The sequence below is a fragment of the Procambarus clarkii genome, chromosome 13, assembly GCF_040958095.1.
Source record: "Procambarus clarkii isolate CNS0578487 chromosome 13, FALCON_Pclarkii_2.0, whole genome shotgun sequence".
Lineage (NCBI taxonomy): Eukaryota > Metazoa > Arthropoda > Malacostraca > Decapoda > Cambaridae > Procambarus > Procambarus clarkii.
The window spans coordinates 42,195,378-42,217,333 of record NC_091162.1 but is presented as its reverse complement, the minus strand read 5'-3'; positions in this window follow the sequence as shown (position 1 = coordinate 42,217,333).

The window sequence follows — 21,956 nt, the reverse complement described above, 5'->3', positions numbered from 1 at the left end:
ATCACACTACATGAATAACGTGAAAAAGTCACTATATACCATATTTGAGGATTTTAACTTCAAATCATAGAGCGAGGTTTCGTATTATTTAGATCCAAGAAAAAACATTTGAAAATGTTGTTTCAAAAATAAATGATAAAAATTAATGTGTTTTCATTAGAATTAACTAAAATGTTCCTGATTTTCCGTTTATATTACCGATGGAAGATGTACACGTAAAACCGCTCTAATCCGCCTGAAACGTCGATATATGCAATAAAAACAAAACTTCTTCCCTTTCCAATATCTTACTCAGTATTTTAACGAGAAACAAATAGTTGATTGAAAATGAAGTGTTTAAGGTTAATTTCTAATCAATTATGTGTTTGCATCATTTTTATCGTATATTTAATAAATTAATAGCAATAAACTGAAAATTCACAAAAACGTGGAAAACAGCAAAATATTGCCTAATTCGATGATATTTTGTTTACATCACGTAAAGGAAAAGGGGATGATAAACGTCAAAAATATTGCTGAATTCGATGATTTTTAGTACAAAACAAAATGCAAGAAAACTTGCTTAAAATGCAATATTATGCGAAAATCTGAGATTTGAAGGCTAAATCACATATCGTGATACTACATGAAATAGTATCGAAATATTGGTAAAAATGAATACATTTAAGTAATATAAAACTACATGAAAAACGTGAAAAAGTCATTATTATGCCAAATTTGAGGATTTTAACTTCGAATCATAAAGCGACGTTTCGTATTTTTTAGACCCTAGAAAAGACGTATAAAGATGTTGCTTCCAATACAAATGATAAAAATCAATGTGTTTTCATTAAACTTAACTAAAATGTTCCTGATTTTCCGTTTATATTACCGATGGAAGATGTACACGTAAAACCTCTCTAATCCGGCTGAAACATCGATATATGCAATAAAAACAGAACTTCTCCCCTTTCCAATATCTTACTCAGTATTTTAACGAGAAACAAATAGTTGATTGAAAATGAAGTGTTTAAGGTTAATTTCTGATCAATTATGTGTTTGAATCATTTTTATCGTATATTTAATGAATTAATAGCAATAAACTGAAAATTCACGTGGAAAAAAAACGTGGAAAAACAGCAAAATATTGCCTAATTCGTTGATATTTTGTTTATATCACATTAAGGAAAAGGGAATGATAAACGTCAAAATATTGCTAAATTCGATGATTTTTAGTACAAAACAAAATGCAAGAAAACTTGCTTAAAAATGCAAAATTTGCGAAATTCTGAAATTTGAAGGCCAAATCACATATCGTGAGAAAACATAAAGTAGTATCGAAATATTGGTAAAAACGAATATATATACATAAAATCACACTACATGAATAAAGTGAAAAAAGTCACTATATTACCATATTTGAGGATTTTAACTTCAAATCATAGAGCGAGGTTCCGTATTATTTAGATCAAAGAAAAAGACATGACAATGTTATTTCAAATACAAATGATAAAAATCAATGTGTTTTCATTAGAATGAAGTTTGAATTTAAATGATTATCATCAAAGTGTTTTCATTAGAATTAACTAAAATGTTTCTGATTTACCGTTTATATTACCGATGGAAGACGTACCCGTAAAACCGCTCTAATCCGGCTGATACGTCGATATATGCAATAAAAACAGAACTTCTCCCCTTTCTAATATCCTACTCAGTTTTTTAACGAGAAACAAATAGTTGATTGAAAATGAAGTTTTAAGGTTAATTTCTAATCAATTATATGTTTGCATCATTTTTATCGTATATTTAATGAATTAATAGCAATAAACTGAAAATTCACAAAAACGTGGAAAAAGAGCAAAATATTGCCTAATTCAACGATATTTTGTTTATATCACATAAAGAAAAAGGGGATGATAAACGTCAAAATATTGCTGAATTCGATGATTTTTAGTACGAAACAAAATGCAAGAAAACTTGCTTAAAATGCAATATTATGCGAAAATCTGAGATTTGAAGGCTAAATCACATATCGTGATACTACATGAAATAGTATCGAAATATTGGTTAAAATGAATACATTTAAGTAATAAAAAACTACATGAAAAACGTGAAAAAGTCATTATTATGCCAAATTTGAGGATTTTAACTTCGAATCATAAAGCGACGTTTCGTATTTTTTAGACCCTAGAAAAGACGTATAAAGATGTTGCTTCCAATACAAATTATAAAAATCAATGTGTTTTCATTAAACTTAACTAAAATGTTCCTGATTTTACATCGATATATAACGTCAAAATATTGCTAAATTCGATGATTTTTAGTGCAAAACAAAATGCAAGAAAACTTGCTTAAGAATGCAAAATTTGCGAAATTCTGAAATTTGAAGGCCAAATCACATATCGTGAGAAAACATGTAGTAGTATCGAAATATTGGTAAAAACGAATATATATACGTAAAACCACACTACATGAATAACGTGAAAAAAGTCACTATATTACCATATTTGAGGATTTTAACTTCAAATCATAGAGCGAGGTTTCGTATTATTTAGATCCAAGAAAAGACATATGAAAATGTTGTTTCAAATATAAATGATAAAAATCAATGTGTTTTCATTAGAATATAACTAAAATGTTCCTGATTTTAAGTTTATATTACCGATGGAAGATGTACACGTAAAACCGCTCTAATCCGGATGAAACATCGATATATGCAATAAAAACAGAACTTCTCCCCTTTCCAATATCTTACTCATTATTTTAACGAGAAACAAATAGTTGATTGAAAATGAAGTGTTTAAGGTTAATTTCTAATCAATTATGTGTTTGAATCATTTTTATCGTATATTTAATGAATTAATAGCAATAAACTGAAAATTCACAAAAATGTGGAAAAACAGCAAAATATTGCCTAATTCGTTGATATTTTGTTTATATCACATAAAGGAAAAGGTAATGATAAACGTCAAAATATTGCTAAATTCGATGATTTTTAGTACAAAACAAAATGCAAGAAAACTTGCTTATAAATGCAAAATTTGCGAAATTCTAAAATTTGAAGGCCAAATCACATATCATGAGTAAACATGAAGTAGTATCGAAATATTGGTAAAAATGAATATATATACGTAAAATCACACTACATGAATAACGTAAAAAAGTCACTATATACCATATTTGAGGATTTTAACTTCAAATCATAGAGCGAGGTTTCGTATTATTTAGATCCAAGAAAAAACATTTGAAAATGTTGTTTCAAAAATAAATGATAAAAATTAATGTGTTTTCATTAGAATTAACTAAAATGTTCCTGATTTTCCGTTTATATTACCGATGGAAGATGTACACGTAAAACCGCTCTAATCCGGCTGAAACGTCGATATATGCAATAAAAACAAAACTTCTTCCCTTTCCAATATCTTACTCAGTATTTTAACGAGAAACAAATAGTTGATTGAAAATGAAGTGTTTAAGGTTAATTTCTAATCAATTATGTGTTTGCATCATTTTTATCGTATATTTAATAAATTAATAGCAATAAACTGAAAATTCACAAAAACGTGGAAAACAGCAAAATATTGCCTAATTCGATGATATTTTGTTTACATCACGTAAAGGAAAAGGGGATGATAAACGTCAAAAATATTGCTGAATTCGATGATTTTTAGTACAAAACAAAATGCAAGAAAACTTGCTTAAAATGCAATATTATGCGAAAATCTGAGATTTGAAGGCTAAATCACATATCGTGATACTACATGAAATAGTATCGAAATATTGGTAAAAATGAATACATTTAAGTAATATAAAACTACATGAAAAACGTGAAAAAGTCATTATTATGCCAAATTTGAGGATTTTAACTTCGAATCATAAAGCGACGTTTCGTATTTTTTAGACCCTAGAAAAGACGTATAAAGATGTTGCTTCCAATACAAATGATAAAAATCAATGTGTTTTCATTAAACTTAACTAAAATGTTCCTGATTTTCCGTTTATATTACCGATGGAAGATGTACACGTAAAACCTCTCTAATCCGGCTGAAACATCGATATATGCAATAAAAACAGAACTTCTCCCCTTTCCAATATCTTACTCAGTATTTTAACGAGAAACAAATAGTTGATTGAAAATGAAGTGTTTAAGGTTAATTTCTGATCAATTATGTGTTTGAATCATTTTTATCGTATATTTAATGAATTAATAGCAATAAACTGAAAATTCACGTGGAAAAAAAACGTGGAAAAACAGCAAAATATTGCCTAATTCGTTGATATTTTGTTTATATCACATTAAGGAAAAGGGAATGATAAACGTCAAAATATTGCTAAATTCGATGATTTTTAGTACAAAACAAAATGCAAGAAAACTTGCTTAAAAATGCAAAATTTGCGAAATTCTGAAATTTGAAGGCCAAATCACATATCGTGAGAAAACATAAAGTAGTATCGAAATATTGGTAAAAACGAATATATATACATAAAATCACACTACATGAATAAAGTGAAAAAAGTCACTATATTACCATATTTGAGGATTTTAACTTCAAATCATAGAGCGAGGTTCCGTATTATTTAGATCAAAGAAAAAGACATGACAATGTTATTTCAAATACAAATGATAAAAATCAATGTGTTTTCATTAGAATGAAGTTTGAATTTAAATGATTATCATCAAAGTGTTTTCATTAGAATTAACTAAAATGTTTCTGATTTACCGTTTATATTACCGATGGAAGACGTACCCGTAAAACCGCTCTAATCCGGCTGATACGTCGATATATGCAATAAAAACAGAACTTCTCCCCTTTCTAATATCCTACTCAGTTTTTTAACGAGAAACAAATAGTTGATTGAAAATGAAGTTTTAAGGTTAATTTCTAATCAATTATATGTTTGCATCATTTTTATCGTATATTTAATGAATTAATAGCAATAAACTGAAAATTCACAAAAACGTGGAAAAAGAGCAAAATATTGCCTAATTCAACGATATTTTGTTTATATCACATAAAGAAAAAGGGGATGATAAACGTCAAAATATTGCTGAATTCGATGATTTTTAGTACGAAACAAAATGCAAGAAAACTTGCTTAAAATGCAATATTATGCGAAAATCTGAGATTTGAAGGCTAAATCACATATCGTGATACTACATGAAATAGTATCGAAATATTGGTTAAAATGAATACATTTAAGTAATAAAAAACTACATGAAAAACGTGAAAAAGTCATTATTATGCCAAATTTGAGGATTTTAACTTCGAATCATAAAGCGACGTTTCGTATTTTTTAGACCCTAGAAAAGACGTATAAAGATGTTGCTTCCAATACAAATTATAAAAATCAATGTGTTTTCATTAAACTTAACTAAAATGTTCCTGATTTTACATCGATATATAACGTCAAAATATTGCTAAATTCGATGATTTTTAGTGCAAAACAAAATGCAAGAAAACTTGCTTAAGAATGCAAAATTTGCGAAATTCTGAAATTTGAAGGCCAAATCACATATCGTGAGAAAACATGTAGTAGTATCGAAATATTGGTAAAAACGAATATATATACGTAAAACCACACTACATGAATAACGTGAAAAAAGTCACTATATTACCATATTTGAGGATTTTAACTTCAAATCATAGAGCGAGGTTTCGTATTATTTAGATCCAAGAAAAGACATATGAAAATGTTGTTTCAAATATAAATGATAAAAATCAATGTGTTTTCATTAGAATATAACTAAAATGTTCCTGATTTTAAGTTTATATTACCGATGGAAGATGTACACGTAAAACCGCTCTAATCCGGATGAAACATCGATATATGCAATAAAAACAGAACTTCTCCCCTTTCCAATATTTAACTCATTATTTTAACGAGAAACAAATAGTTGATTGAAAATGAAGTGTTTAAGGTTAATTTCTAATCAATTATGTGTTTGAATCATTTTTATCGTATATTTAATGAATTAATAGCAATAAACTGAAAATTCACAAAAATGTGGAAAAACAGCAAAATATTGCCTAATTCGTTGATATTTTGTTTATATCACATAAAGGAAAAGGTAATGATAAACGTCAAAATATTGCTAAATTCGATGATTTTTAGTACAAAACAAAATGCAAGAAAACTTGCTTATAAATGCAAAATTTGCGAAATTCTAAAATTTGAAGGCCAAATCACATATCATGAGTAAACATGAAGTAGTATCGAAATATTGGTAAAAATGAATATATATACGTAAAATCACACTACATGAATAACGTAAAAAAGTCACTATATACCATATTTGGGGATTTTAACTTCAAATCATAGAGCGAGGTTTCGTATTATTTAGATCCAAGAAAAAACATTTGAAAATGTTGTTTCAAAAATAAATGATAAAAATTAATGTGTTTTCATTAGAATTAACTAAAATGTTCCTGATTTTCCGTTTATATTACCGATGGAAGATGTACACGTAAAACCGCTCTATTCCGGCTGAAACGTCGATATATGCAATAAAAACAAAACTTCTTCCCTTTCCAATATCTTACTCAGTATTTTAACGAGAAACAAATAGTTGATTGAAAATGAAGTGTTTAAGGTTAATTTCTAATCAATTATGTGTTTGCATCATTTTTATCGTATATTTAATAAATTAATAGCAATAAACTGAAAATTCACAAAAACGTGGAAAACAGCAAAATATTGCCTAATTCGATGATATTTTGTTTACATCACGTAAAGGAAAAGGGGATGATAAACGTCAAAAATATTGCTGAATTCGATGATTTTTAGTACAAAACAAAATGCAAGAAAACTTGCTTAAAATGCAATATTATGCGAAAATCTGAGATTTGAAGGCTAAATCACATATCGTGATACTACATGAAATAGTATCGAAATATTGGTAAAAATGAATACATTTAAGTAATATAAAACTACATGAAAAACGTGAAAAAGTCATTATTATGCCAAATTTGAGGATTTTAACTTCGAATCATAAAGCGACGTTTCGTATTTTTTAGACCCTAGAAAAGACGTATAAAGATGTTGCTTCCAATACAAATGATAAAAATCAATGTGTTTTCATTAAACTTAACTAAAATGTTCCTGATTTTCTGTTTATATTACCGATGGAAGATGTACACGTAAAACAGCTCTAATCCGGCTGAAACATCGATATATGCAATAAAAACAGAACTTCTCCCCTTTCCAATATCTTACTCAGTATTTTAACGAGAAACAAATAGTTGATTGAAAATGAAGTGTTTAAGGTTAATTTCTGATCAATTATGTGTTTGAATCATTTTTATCGTATATTTAATGAATTAATAGCAATAAACTGAAAATTCACGTGGAAAAAAAAACGTGGAAAAACAGCAAAATATTGCCTAATTCGTTGATATTTTGTTTATATCACATTAAGGAAAAGGGAATGATAAACGTAAAAATATTGCTAAATTCGATGATTTTTAGTACAAAACAAAATGCAAGAAAACTTGCTTAAAAATGCAAAATTTGCGAAATTCTGAAATTTGAAGGCCAAATCACATATCGTGAGAAAACATAAAGTAGTATCGAAATATTGGTAAAAACGAATATATATACATAAAATCACACTACATGAATAAAGTGAAAAAAGTCACTATATTACCATATTTGAGGATTTTAACTTCAAATCATAGAGCGAGGTTCCGTATTATTTAGATCAAAGAAAAAGACATGACAATGTTGTTTCAAATACAAATGATAAAAATCAATGTGTTTTCATTAGAATGAAGTTTGAATTTAAATGATTATCATCAAAGTGTTTTCATTAGAATTAACTAAAATGTTCCTGATTTTCCGTTTATATTACCGATGGAAGATTTACACGTAAAACCGCTCTAATCCGGCTGAAATGTCGATATATGCAATAAAAACAGAACTTCTCCCCTTTCCAATATCTTACTCAGTATTTTAACGAGAAACAAATAGTTGATTGAAAATGAAGTGTTTAAGGTTAATTTCTAAAATTAACCTTAAAATTTGCGAAATTCTGAAATTTGAAGGCCAAATCACATATCGTGAGAAAACATGAAGTAGTATCGAAATATTGGTAAAAACGAATATATATACGTAAAATCACACTACATGAATAACGTGAAAAAGTCACTATATTACCATATTTGAGGATTTTAACTTCAAATCATAGAGCGAGGTTTAGTATTATTTAGATCCAAGAAAAGACATTTGAAAATGTTGTTTCAAATATAAATGATAAAAATTAATGTGTTTTCATTAGAATTAACTAAAATGTTCCTGATTTTCCGTTTATATTACCGATGGAAGATTTACACGTAAAACCGCTCTAATCCGGCTGAAATGTCGATATATGCAATAAAAACAGAACTTCTCCCCTTTCCAATATCTTACTCAGTATTTTAACGAGAAACAAATAGTTGATTGAAAATGAAGTGTTTAAGGTTAATTTCTAAAATTAACCTTAAAATTTGCGAAATTCTGAAATTTGAAGGCCAAATCACATATCGTGAGAAAACATGAAGTAGTATCGAAATATTGGTAAAAACGAATATATATACGTAAAATCACACTACATGAATAACGTGAAAAAGTCACTATATTACCATATTTGAGGATTTTAACTTCAAATCATAGAGCGAGGTTTCGTATTATTTAGATCCAAGAAAAGACATTTGAAAATGTTGTTTCAAATATAAATTATGAAAATTAATGTGTTTTCATTAGAATTAACTAAAATGTTCCTGATTTTCCGTTTATATTACCGATGGAAGATTTACACGTAAAACCGCTCTAATCCGGCTGAAATGTCGATATATGCAATAAAAACAGAACTTCTCCCCTTTCCAATATCTTACTCAGTATTTTAACGAGAAACAAATAGTTGATTGAAAATGAAGTGTTTAAGGTTAATTTCTAATCAATTATATGTTTGCATCATTTTTATCGTATATTTAATGAATTAATAGCAATAAACTGAAAATTCACAAAAACGTGGAAAAAGAGCAAAATATTGCCTAATTCGATGATAATTTGTTTATATCACATAAAGGAAAAGGGAAAGGAAAAGTTTATATCACATAAACGTCAAAATATTGCTGAATTCGATGATTTTTAGTACGAAACAAAATGCAAGAAAACTTGCTTAAGATGCAATATTATGCGAAAATCTGAGATTTGAAGGCCAAATCACATATCGTGATACTACATGAAATAGTATCGAAATATTGGTAAAAATGAATATATTTACGTAATATCAATCTACATGAAAAACGTGAAAAAGTCCTTATTATGCCAAATTTGAGGATTTTAACTTCGAATCATAAAGCGACGTTTCGTATTTTTTAGACCCTAGAAAAGACGTATAAAGATGTTGCTTCCAATTCAAATGATAAAAATCAATGTGTTTTCAGTAAACTTAACTATAGTGTTAATGATTTTCGGTTTATATTACCGATGGAAGATGTACACGTAAAACCGCTCTAATCCGGCTGAAACGTCGATATATGCAATAAAAACAGAACTTCTCCCCTTTTAAATATCTTACTCAGTATTTTAACGAGAAACAAATAGATGATTGGAAATGAAGTATTTAAGCATATTTTCTGATCAATTATGTGTTTGCATAATTTTTCTCGTTTATTTAATGAAATAATAACAATAAACTGATAATTCACAAAAACGTGGAAAAACGGCAAAATATTGCCTACTTCGATGATATTTTGTTTAAATCACATAAAGGAAAATGGGATGATAAAGGTCAAAATATTGCTAAATTCGATGATTTTTAGTACAAAACAAAATGCAAGAAAACTTGCTTAAAAATGCAAAATTTGCGAAATTCTGAAATTTGAAGGCCAAATCACATATCGTGAGAAAACATAAAGTAGTATCGAAATATTGGTAAAAACGAATATATATACATAAAATCACAATACATGAATAAAGTGAAAAAAGTCACTATATTACCATATTTGAGGATTTTAACTTCAAATCATAGAGCGAGGTTCCGTATTATTTAGATCAAAGAAAAAGACATGACAATGTTGTTTCAAATACAAATGATAAAAATCAATGTGTTTTCATTAGAATGAAGTTTGAATTTAAATGATTATCATCAAAGTGTTTTCATTAGAATTAACTAAAATGTTCCTGATTTTCCGTTTATATTACCGATGGAAGATTTACACGTAAAACCGCTCTAATCCGGCTGAAATGTCGATATATGCAATAAAAACAGAACTTCTCCCCTTTCCAATATCTTACTCAGTATTTTAACGAGAAACAAATAGTTGATTGAAAATGAAGTGTTTAAGGTTAATTTCTAAAATTAACCTTAAAATTTGCGAAATTCTGAAATTTGAAGGCCAAATCACATATCGTGAGAAAACATGAAGTAGTATCGAAATATTGGTAAAAACGAATATATATACGTAAAATCACACTACATGAATAACGTGAAAAAGTCACTATATTACCATATTTGAGGATTTTAACTTCAAATCATAGAGCGAGGTTTAGTATTATTTAGATCCAAGAAAAGACATTTGAAAATGTTGTTTCAAATATAAATGATAAAAATTAATGTGTTTTCATTAGAATTAACTAAAATGTTCCTGATTTTCCGTTTATATTACCGATGGAAGATTTACACGTAAAACCGCTCTAATCCGGCTGAAATGTCGATATATGCAATAAAAACAGAACTTCTCCCCTTTCCAATATCTTACTCAGTATTTTAACGAGAAACAAATAGTTGATTGAAAATGAAGTGTTTAAGGTTAATTTCTAAAATTAACCTTAAAATTTGCGAAATTCTGAAATTTGAAGGCCAAATCACATATCGTGAGAAAACATGAAGTAGTATCGAAATATTGGTAAAAACGAATATATATACGTAAAATCACACTACATGAATAACGTGAAAAAGTCACTATATTACCATATTTGAGGATTTTAACTTCAAATCATAGAGCGAGGTTTCGTATTATTTAGATCCAAGAAAAGACATTTGAAAATGTTGTTTCAAATATAAATTATGAAAATTAATGTGTTTTCATTAGAATTAACTAAAATGTTCCTGATTTTCCGTTTATATTACCGATGGAAGATTTACACGTAAAACCGCTCTAATCCGGCTGAAATGTCGATATATGCAATAAAAACAGAACTTCTCCCCTTTCCAATATCTTACTCAGTATTTTAACGAGAAACAAATAGTTGATTGAAAATGAAGTGTTTAAGGTTAATTTCTAATCAATTATATGTTTGCATCATTTTTATCGTATATTTAATGAATTAATAGCAATAAACTGAAAATTCACAAAAACGTGGAAAAAGAGCAAAATATTGCCTAATTCGATGATAATTTGTTTATATCACATAAAGGAAAAGGGAAAGGAAAAGTTTATATCACATAAACGTCAAAATATTGCTGAATTCGATGATTTTTAGTACGAAACAAAATGCAAGAAAACTTGCTTAAGATGCAATATTATGCGAAAATCTGAGATTTGAAGGCCAAATCACATATCGTGATACTACATGAAATAGTATCGAAATATTGGTAAAAATGAATATATTTACGTAATATCAATCTACATGAAAAACGTGAAAAAGTCCTTATTATGCCAAATTTGAGGATTTTAACTTCGAATCATAAAGCGACGTTTCGTATTTTTTAGACCCTAGAAAAGACGTATAAAGATGTTGCTTCCAATTCAAATGATAAAAATCAATGTGTTTTCAGTAAACTTAACTATAGTGTTAATGATTTTCGGTTTATATTACCGATGGAAGATGTACACGTAAAACCGCTCTAATCCGGCTGAAACGTCGATATATGCAATAAAAACAGAACTTCTCCCCTTTTAAATATCTTACTCAGTATTTTAACGAGAAACAAATAGATGATTGGAAATGAAGTATTTAAGCATATTTTCTGATCAATTATGTGTTTGCATAATTTTTCTCGTTTATTTAATGAAATAATAACAATAAACTGATAATTCACAAAAACGTGGAAAAACGGCAAAATATTGCCTACTTCGATGATATTTTGTTTAAATCACATAAAGGAAAATGGGATGATAAAGGTCAAAATATTGCTAAATTCGATGATTTTTAGTACAAAACAAAATGCAAGGAAACGCTTAAAAATGCAAAATTTGCGAAATTCTGAGATTTGAAGGCCAAATCACATATCGTGAGAAAACATAAAGTAGTATCGAAATATTGGTAAAAACGAATATATATACGTAAAATCACACTACTTGAATAACGTGAAAAAAGTCACTATATTACCATATTTGAGGATTTTAAATTCAAATCATAAAGCGAGGTTTCGTATTATTTAGATCAAAGAAAAAGACATATGACAATGTTGTTATAAATACAAATGATAAAAATCAATGTGTTTTCATTAGAATTAACTAAAATGTTCCTGATTTTCCGTTTATATTACCGATGGAAGATGTACACGTAAAACAGCTCTAATCCGGCTGAAACATCGATATATGCAATAAAAACAGAACTTCTCCTCTTTCCAATATCTTACTCAGTATTTTAACGAGAAACAAATAGTTGATTGAAAATGAAGTGTTTAAGGTTAATTTCTAATCAATTATGTGTTTGAATCATTTTTATCGTATATTTAATGAATTAATAGCAATAAACTGAAAATTCACAAAAATGTGGAAAAACAGCAAAATATTGCCTAATTCGTTAATATTTTGTTTTTTATCACATAAAGGAAAAGGGAATGATAAACGTCAAAATATTGCTAAATTCGATGATTTTTAGTACAAAACAAAATGCAAGAAAACTTGCTTAAAAATGCAAAATTTGCGAAATTCTGAAATTTGAAGGCCAAATCACATATCGTGAGAAAACATGAAGTAGTATCGAAATATTGGTAAAAACGAATATATATACGTAAAATCACACTACATGAATAACGTGAAAAAGTCACTATATTACCATATTTGAGGATTTTAACTTCAAATCATAGAGCGAGGTTTCGTATTATTTAGATCCAAGAAAAGACATTTGAAAATGTTGTTTCAAATATAAATGATAAAAATTAATGTGTTTTCATTAGAATTAACTAAAATGTTCCTGATTTTCCGTTTATATTACCGATGGAAGATGTACACGTAAAACAGCTCTAATCCGGCTGAAACATCGATATATGCAATAAAAACAGAACTTCTCCCCTTTCCAATATCTTACTCAGTATTTTAACGAGAAACAAATAGTTGATTGAAAATGAAGTGTTTAAGGTTAATTTCTAATCAATTATGTGTTTGAATCATTTTTATCGTATATTTAATGAATTAATAGCAATAAACTGAAAATTCACAAAAATGTGGAAAAACAGCAAAATATTGCCTAATTCGTTAATATTTTGTTTTTTATCACTTAAAGGAAAAGGGAATGATAAACGTCAAAATATTGCTAAATTCGATGATTTTTAGTACAAAACAAAATGCAAGAAAACTACTTGCTTAAAAATGCAAAATTTGCGAAATTCTGAAATTTGAAGGCCAAATCACATATCGTGAGAAAACATGAAGTAGTATCGAAATATTGGTAAAAACGAATATATATACGTAAAATCACACTACATGAATAACGTGAAAAAGTCACTATATTACCATATTTGAGGATTTTAACTTCAAATCATAGAGCGAGGTTTCGTATTATTTAGATCCAAGAAAAGACATTTGAAAATGTTGTTTCAAATATAAATGATAAAAATTAATGTGTTTTCATTAGAATTAACTAAAATGTTCCTGATTTTCCGTTTATATTACCGATGGAAGATGTACACGTAAAACAGCTCTAATCCGGCTGAAACATAGATATATGCAATAAAAACAGAACTTCTCCCCTTTCCAATATCTTACTCAGTATTTTAACGAGAAACAAATAGTTGATTGAAAATGAAGTGTTTAAGGTTAATTTCTGATCAATTATGTGTTTGAATCATTTTTATCGTATATTTAATGAATTAATAGCAATAAACTGAAAATTCACGTGGAAAAAAAACGTGGAAAAACAGCAAAATATTGCCTAATTCGTTGATATTTTGTTTATATCACATTAAGGAAAAGGGAATGATAAACGTCAAAATATTGCTAAATTCGATGATTTTTAGTACAAAATAAAATGCAAGAAAACTTGCTTAAAAATGCAAAATTTGCGAAATTCTGAAATTTGAAGGCCAAATCACATATCGTGAGAAAACATAAAGTAGTATCGAAATATTGGTAAAAACGAATATATATACATAAAATCACACTACATGAATAAAGTGAAAAAAGTCACTATATTACCATATTTGAGGATTTTAACTTCAAATCATAGAGCGAGGTTCCGTATTATTTAGATCAAAGAAAAAGACATGACAATGTTGTTTCAAATACAAATGATAAAAATCAATGTGTTTTCATTAGAATGAAGTTTGAATTTAAATGATTATCATCAAAGTGTTTTCATTAGAATTAACTAAAATGTTTCTGATTTTCCGTTTATATTACCGATGGAAGACGTACCCGTAAAACCGCTCTAATCCGGCTGATACGTCGATATATGCAATAAAAACAGAACTTCTCCCCTTTCTAATATCCTACTCAGTTTTTTAACGAGAAACAAATAGTTGATTGAAAATGAAGTTTTAAGGTTAATTTCTAATCAATTATATGTTTGCATCATTTTTATCGTATATTTTATGAATTAATAGCAATAAACTGAAAATTCACAAAAACGTGGAAAGAGAGCAAAATATTACCTAATTCAACGATATTTTGTTTATATCACATAAAGAAAAAGGGGATGATAAACGTCAAAATATTGCTGAATTCGATGATTTTTAGTACGAAACAAAATGCAAGAAATTTTGCTTAAGATGCAATATTATGCGAAAATCTTGTATGTGAAGGCCAAATCACAAATCGTGATACTACATGAAATAGTACCGAAATATTGGTAAAAATAAATATATTTACGTAATATCAAACTACATGAAAAACGCAAAAAAGTCATTATTATGCCAAATTTGATGATTTTAACTTCGAATCATAAAGCGACGTTTCGTATTTTTTAGACCCTAGAAAAGACGTATAAAGATATTGCTTCCAATACAAATGATAAAAATCAATGTGTTTTTAATAAGCTTAAATAAACTGTTCCTGATTATCGGTTTATATTACCGATGGAAGATGTACACGTAAAACCGTTCTAATCCGGCTGAAACGTCGATATATGCAATAAAAACAGAACATCTCCCCTTTTAAATATCTTACTCAGTATTTTAACGAGAAACTAATAGATGATTGAAAATGAAGTATTTAAGCTTGATTTCTGATCAATTATGTGTTTGCATAATTTTTCTCGTATATTTAATGAAAAATTAACAATAAACTGATAATTCACAAAAACGTGGAAAAACGTTAAATATTGCCTAATTCGATGATATTTTGTTTAAATCACATAAAGGAAAGGGGGGATGATAAAGGTCAAAATATTGCTAAATTCGATGATTTTTAGTACAAAACAAAATGCAAGGAAACGCTTAAAAATGCAAAATTTGCGAAATTCATAGGTTTGAAGGCCAAATCACATATCGTGAGAAAACATAAAGTAGTATCGAAATATTGGTAAAAACGAATATATATACGTAAAATCACACTACTTGAATAACGTGAAAAAGTCACTATATTACCATATTTGAGGATTTTAAATTCAAATCATTGAGCGAGGTTTCGTATTATTTAGATCAAAGAAAAAGACATATGACAATGTTGTTTTAAATACAAATGATAAAAATCAATGTGTTTTCATTAGAATTAACTAAAATGTTCCTGATTTTCCGTTTATATTACCGATGGAAGATGTACACTTAAAACAGCTCTAATCCGGCTGAAACATCGATATATGCAATAAAAACAGAACTTCTCCCCTTTCCAATATCTTACTCAGTATTTTAACGAGAAACAAATAGTTGATTGAAAATGAAGTGTTTAAGGTTAATTTCTAATCAATTATGTGTTTGAATCATTTTTATCGTATATTTAATGAATTAATAGCAATAAACTGAAAATTCACAAAAACGTGGAAAAAGAGCAAAATATTGCCTAATTCGATGATAGTTGTTTATATCACATAAAGGAAAAGGGAAAGGAAAAGTTTATATCACACAAACGTCAAAATATTGCTAAATTCGATGATTTTTAGTACAAAACAAAATGCAAGAAAACTTGCTTATAAATGCAAAATTTGCGAAATTCTGAGATATGAAGGCCAATTCACATATCGTGAGAAAACATGAAGTAGTATCGAAATATTGGTAAAAACGAATATATTTACGTAATATCAAACTACATGAAAAACGTGAAAAAGTCCTTCTTATGCCAAATTTGAGGATTTTACCTTCGAATCATAGAGCGAGGTGTCGTATTATTTAGATCCAAGAAAAGACATTTGAAAATGTTGTTTCAAATATAAATGATAAAAACTAATGTGTTTTCATTAGAATTAACTAAAATGTTCCTGATTTTCCGTTTATATTACTGATGGAAGATGTACACGTAAAACAGCTCTAATCCGGCTGAAACATCGATATATGCAATAAAAACAGAACTTCTCCCCTTTCCAATATCTTACTCAGTATTTTAACGAGAAACAAATAGATGATTGAAAATGAAGTATTTAAGGTTATTTTCTGATCAATTATGTGTTTGCATAATTTTTCTCGAATATTTATTGAAATAATAACAATAAACTGATAATTTACAAAAACGTGGATAAATAGCAAAATATTACCTAATTCGATGATATTTTGTTTAAATCACACAAAGGAAAAGGGGATGATAAAGGTCAAAATATTGCTAAATTCGATGATTTTTAGTACAAAACAAAATGCAAGAAAACTTGCTTATAAATGCAAAATTGGCGAAATTCTGAGATATGAAGGCCAATTCACATATCGTGAGAAAACATGAAGTAGTATCGAAATATTGGTAAAAACGAATATATTTACGTAAAATCACACTACATGAATAACGTGAAAAAAGTCACTATATTACCATAATTGAGGATTTTAACTTCAAATCATAGAGCGAGGTTTCGTATTATATAGATCCAAGAAAAGACATGACAATGTTGTTTCAAATACAAATGATAAAAATCAATGTTTTTTCATTTAAATGAAGTTTGAATTTAAATGATTATTATCAAAATGTTTTCATTAGAATTAACTAAAGTGTTCCTGATTTTCCGTTTATATTACCGACGGAAGATGTACCCGTAAATCCGCTCTAATCTGGCTGAAACGTCGATATATGCAATAAAAACAGAACTTCTGCCCTTGTGTTCCTGATTTTCGGTTTATATTACCGATTGAAGATGTACACGTAAAACCGTTCTAATCCGGCTGAAACGTCGATATATGCAACAAAAACAGAACTTCTCCCCGTTTAAATATCTTACTCAGTATTTTAACGAGAAACAAGTAGATGATTGAAAATGAAGTATTTAAGCTTATTTTCTGATCAATTATGTGTTTGCATAATTTTTCTTGTATATTTAATGAAATAATAACAATAAACTGATAATTCACAAAAACGTGGAAAAACGGCATAATATTGCCTACTTCGATGATATTTTGTTTAAATCACATAAAGGAAAAGGGGATGATAAAGGTCAAAATATTGCTAAATTCGATGATTTTTAGTACAAAACAAAATGCAAGGAAACGCTTAAAAATGCAAAATTTGCAAAATTCATAGGTTTGAAGGCCAAATCACATATCGTGAGAAAACATAAAGTAGTATCGAAATATTGGTAAAAACGAATATATATACGTAAAATCACACTACTTGAATAACGTGAAAAAAGTCACTATATTACCATATTTGAGGATTTTAAATTCAAATCATAGAGCGAGGTTTCGTATTATTTAGATCAAAGAAAAAGACATATGACAATGTTGTTTTAAATACAAATGATAAAAATCAATGTGTTTTCATTAGAATTAACTAAAATGTTCCTGATTTTCCGTTTATATTACCGATGGAAGATTTACACGTAAAACCGCTCTAATCCGGCTGAAATGTCGATATATGCAATAAAAACAGAACTTCTCCCCTTTCCAATATCTTACTCAGTATTTTAACGAGAAACAAATAGTTGATTGAAAATGAAGTGTTTAAGGTTAATTTCTAATCAATTATATGTTTGCATCATTTTTATCGTATATTTAATGAATTAATAGCAATAAACTGAAAATTCACAAAAACGTGGAAAAAGAGCAAAATATTGCCTAATTCGATGATAATTTGTTTATATCACATAAAGGAAAAGGGAAAGGAAAAGTTTATAGCACATAAACGTCAAAATATTGCTGAATTCGATGATTTTTAGTACGAAACAAAATGCAAGAAAACTTGCTTAAGATGCAATATTATGCGAAAATCTGAGATTTGAAGGCCAAATCACATATGGTGATACTACATGAAATAGTATCGAAATATTGGTAAAAATTAATATATTTACGTAATATTAAACTACATGAAAAACGTGAAAAAGTCCTTATTATGCCAAATTTGAGGATTTTAACTTCGAATCATAAAGCGACGTTTCGTATTTTTTAGACCCTAGAAAAGACGTATAAAGATGTTGCTTCCAATACAAAGGATAAAAATCAATGTGTTTTCAATAAAATTAACTAAAGTGTTCCTGATTTTCGGTTTATATTACCGATGGAAGATGTACACGTAAAACCGTTCTAAGCCGGCTGAAACGTCGATATATGCAATAAAAACAGAACTTCTCCCCTTTTAAATATCTTACTCAGTATTTTAACGAGAAACAAATAGATGATTGGAAATGAAGTATTTAAGCATATTTTCTGATCAATTATGTGTTTGCATAATTTTTCTCGTTTATTTAATGAAATAATACCAATAAACTGATAATTCACAAAAACGTGGAAAAACGGCAAAATATTGCCTACTTCGATGATATTTTGTTTAAATCACATAAAAGAAAAGGGGATGATAAAGGTCAAAATATTGCTAAATTCGATGATTTTTAGTACAAAACAAAATGCAAGGAAACGGTTAAAAATGCAAAATTTGTGAAATTCATAGGTTTGAAGGCCAAATCACATATCGTGAGAAAACATAAAGTAGTATCGAAATATTGGTAAAAACGAATATATATACGTAAAATCACACTACATGAATAACGTGAAAAAGTCACTTTATTACCATATTTGAGGATTTTAACTTCAAATCATAGAGCGAGGTTTCGTATTATTTAGATCCAAGAAAAGACATTTGAAAATGTTGTTTCAAATATAAATGATAAAAATTAATGTGTTTTCATTAGAATTAACTAAAATGTTCCTGATTTTCCGTTTATATTACCGATGGAAGATTTACACGTAAAACCGCTCTAATCCGGCTGAAATGTCGATATATGCAATAAAAACAGAACTTCTCCCCTTTCCAATATCTTACTCAGTATTTTAACGAGAAACAAATAGTTGATTGAAAATGAAGTGTTTAAGGTTAATTTCTAAAATTAACCTTAAAATTTGCGAAATTCTGAAATTTGAAGGCCAAATCACATATCGTGAGAAAACATGAAGTAGTATCGAAATATTGGTAAAAACGAATATATATACGTAAAATCACACTACATGAATAACGTGAAAAAGTCACTTTATTACCATATTTGAGGATTTTAACTTCAAATCATAGAGCGAGGTTTCGTATTATTTAGATCCAAGAAAAGACATTTGAAAATGTTGTTTCAAATATAAATGATAAAAATTAATGTGTTTTCATTAGAATTAACTAAAATGTTCCTGATTTTCCGTTTATATTACCGATGGAAGATGTACACGTAAAACAGCTCTAATCCGGCTGAAACATCGATATATGCAATAAAAACAGAACTTCTCCCCTTTCCAATATCTTACTCAGTATTTTAACGAGAAACAAATAGTTGATTGAAAATGAAGTGTTTAAGGTTAATTTCTGATCAATTATGTGTTTGAATCATTTTTATCGTATATTTAATGAATTAATAGCAATAAACTGAAAATTCACGTGGAAAAAAAACGTGGAAAAACAGCAAAATATTGCCTAATTCGTTGATATTTTGTTTATATCACATTAAGGAAAAGGGAATGATAAACGTCAAAATATTGCTAAATTCGATGATTTTTAGTACAAAATAAAATGCAAGAAAACTTGCTTAAAAATGCAAAATTTGCGAAATTCTGAAATTTGAAGGCCAAATCACATATCGTGAGAAAACATAAAGTAGTATCGAAATATTGGTAAAAACGAATATATATACATAAAATCACACTACATGAATAAAGTGAAAAAAGTCACTATATTACCATATTTGAGGATTTTAACTTCAAATCATAGAGCGAGGTTCCGTATTATTTAGATCAAAGAAAAAGACATGACAATGTTGTTTCAAATACAAATGATAAAAATCAATGTGTTTTCATTAGAATGAAGTTTGAATTTAAATGATTATCATCAAAGTGTTTTCATTAGAATTAACTAAAATGTTTCTGATTTTCCGTTTATATTACCGATGGAAGACGTACCCGTAAAACCGCTCTAATCCGGCTGATACGTCGATATATGCAATAAAAACAGAACTTCTCCCCTTTCTAATATCCTACTCAGTTTTTTAACGAGAAACAAATAGTTGATTGAAAATGAAGTTTTAAGGTTAATTTCTAATCAATTATATGTTTGCATCATTTTTATCGTATATTTTATGAATTAATAGCAATAAACTGAAAATTCACAAAAACGTGGAAAAAGAGCAAAATATTACCTAATTCAACGATATTTTGTTTATATCACATAAAGAAAAAGGGGATGATAAACGTCAAAATATTGCTGAATTCGATGATTTTTAGTATGAAACAAAATGCAAGAAATTTTGCTTAAGATGCAATATTATGCGAAAATCTTGTATGTGAAGGCCAAATCACAAATCGTGATACTACATGAAATAGTATCGAAATATTGGTAAAAATGAATATATTTACGTAATATCAAACTACATGAAAAACGCAAAAAAGTCATTATTATGCCAAATTTGATGATTTTAACTTCGAATCATAAAGCGACGTTTCGTATTTTTTAGACCCTAGAAAAGACGTATAAAGATATTGCTTCCAATACAAATGATAAAAATCAATGTGTTTTTAATAAGCTTAAATAAACTGTTCCTGATTATCGGTTTATATTACCGATGGAAGATGTACACGTAAAACCGTTCTAATCCGGCTGAAACGTCGATATATGCAATAAAAACAGAACATCTCCCCTTTTAAATATCTTACTCAGTATTTTAACGAGAAACTAATAGATGATTGAAAATGAAGTATTTAAGCTTGATTTCTGATCAATTATGTGTTTGCATAATTTTTCTCGTATATTTAATGAAAAATTAACAATAAACTGATAATTCACAAAAACGTGGAAAAACGTTAAATATTGCCTAATTCGATGATATTTTGTTTAAATCACATAAAGGAAAGGGGGGATGATAAAGGTCAAAATATTGCTAAATTCGATGATTTTTAGTACAAAACAAAATGCAAGGAAACGCTTAAAAATGCAAAATTTGCGAAATTCATAGGTTTGAAGGCCAAATCACATATCGTGAGAAAACATAAAGTAGTATCGAAATATTGGTAAAAACGAATATATATACGTAAAATCACACTACTTGAATAACGTGAAAAAGTCACTATATTACCATATTTGAGGATTTTAAATTCAAATCATTGAGCGAGGTTTCGTATTATTTAGATCAAAGAAAAAGACATATGACAATGTTGTTTTAAATACAAATGATAAAAATCAATGTGTTTTCATTAGAATTAACTAAAATGTTCCTGATTTTCCGTTTATATTACC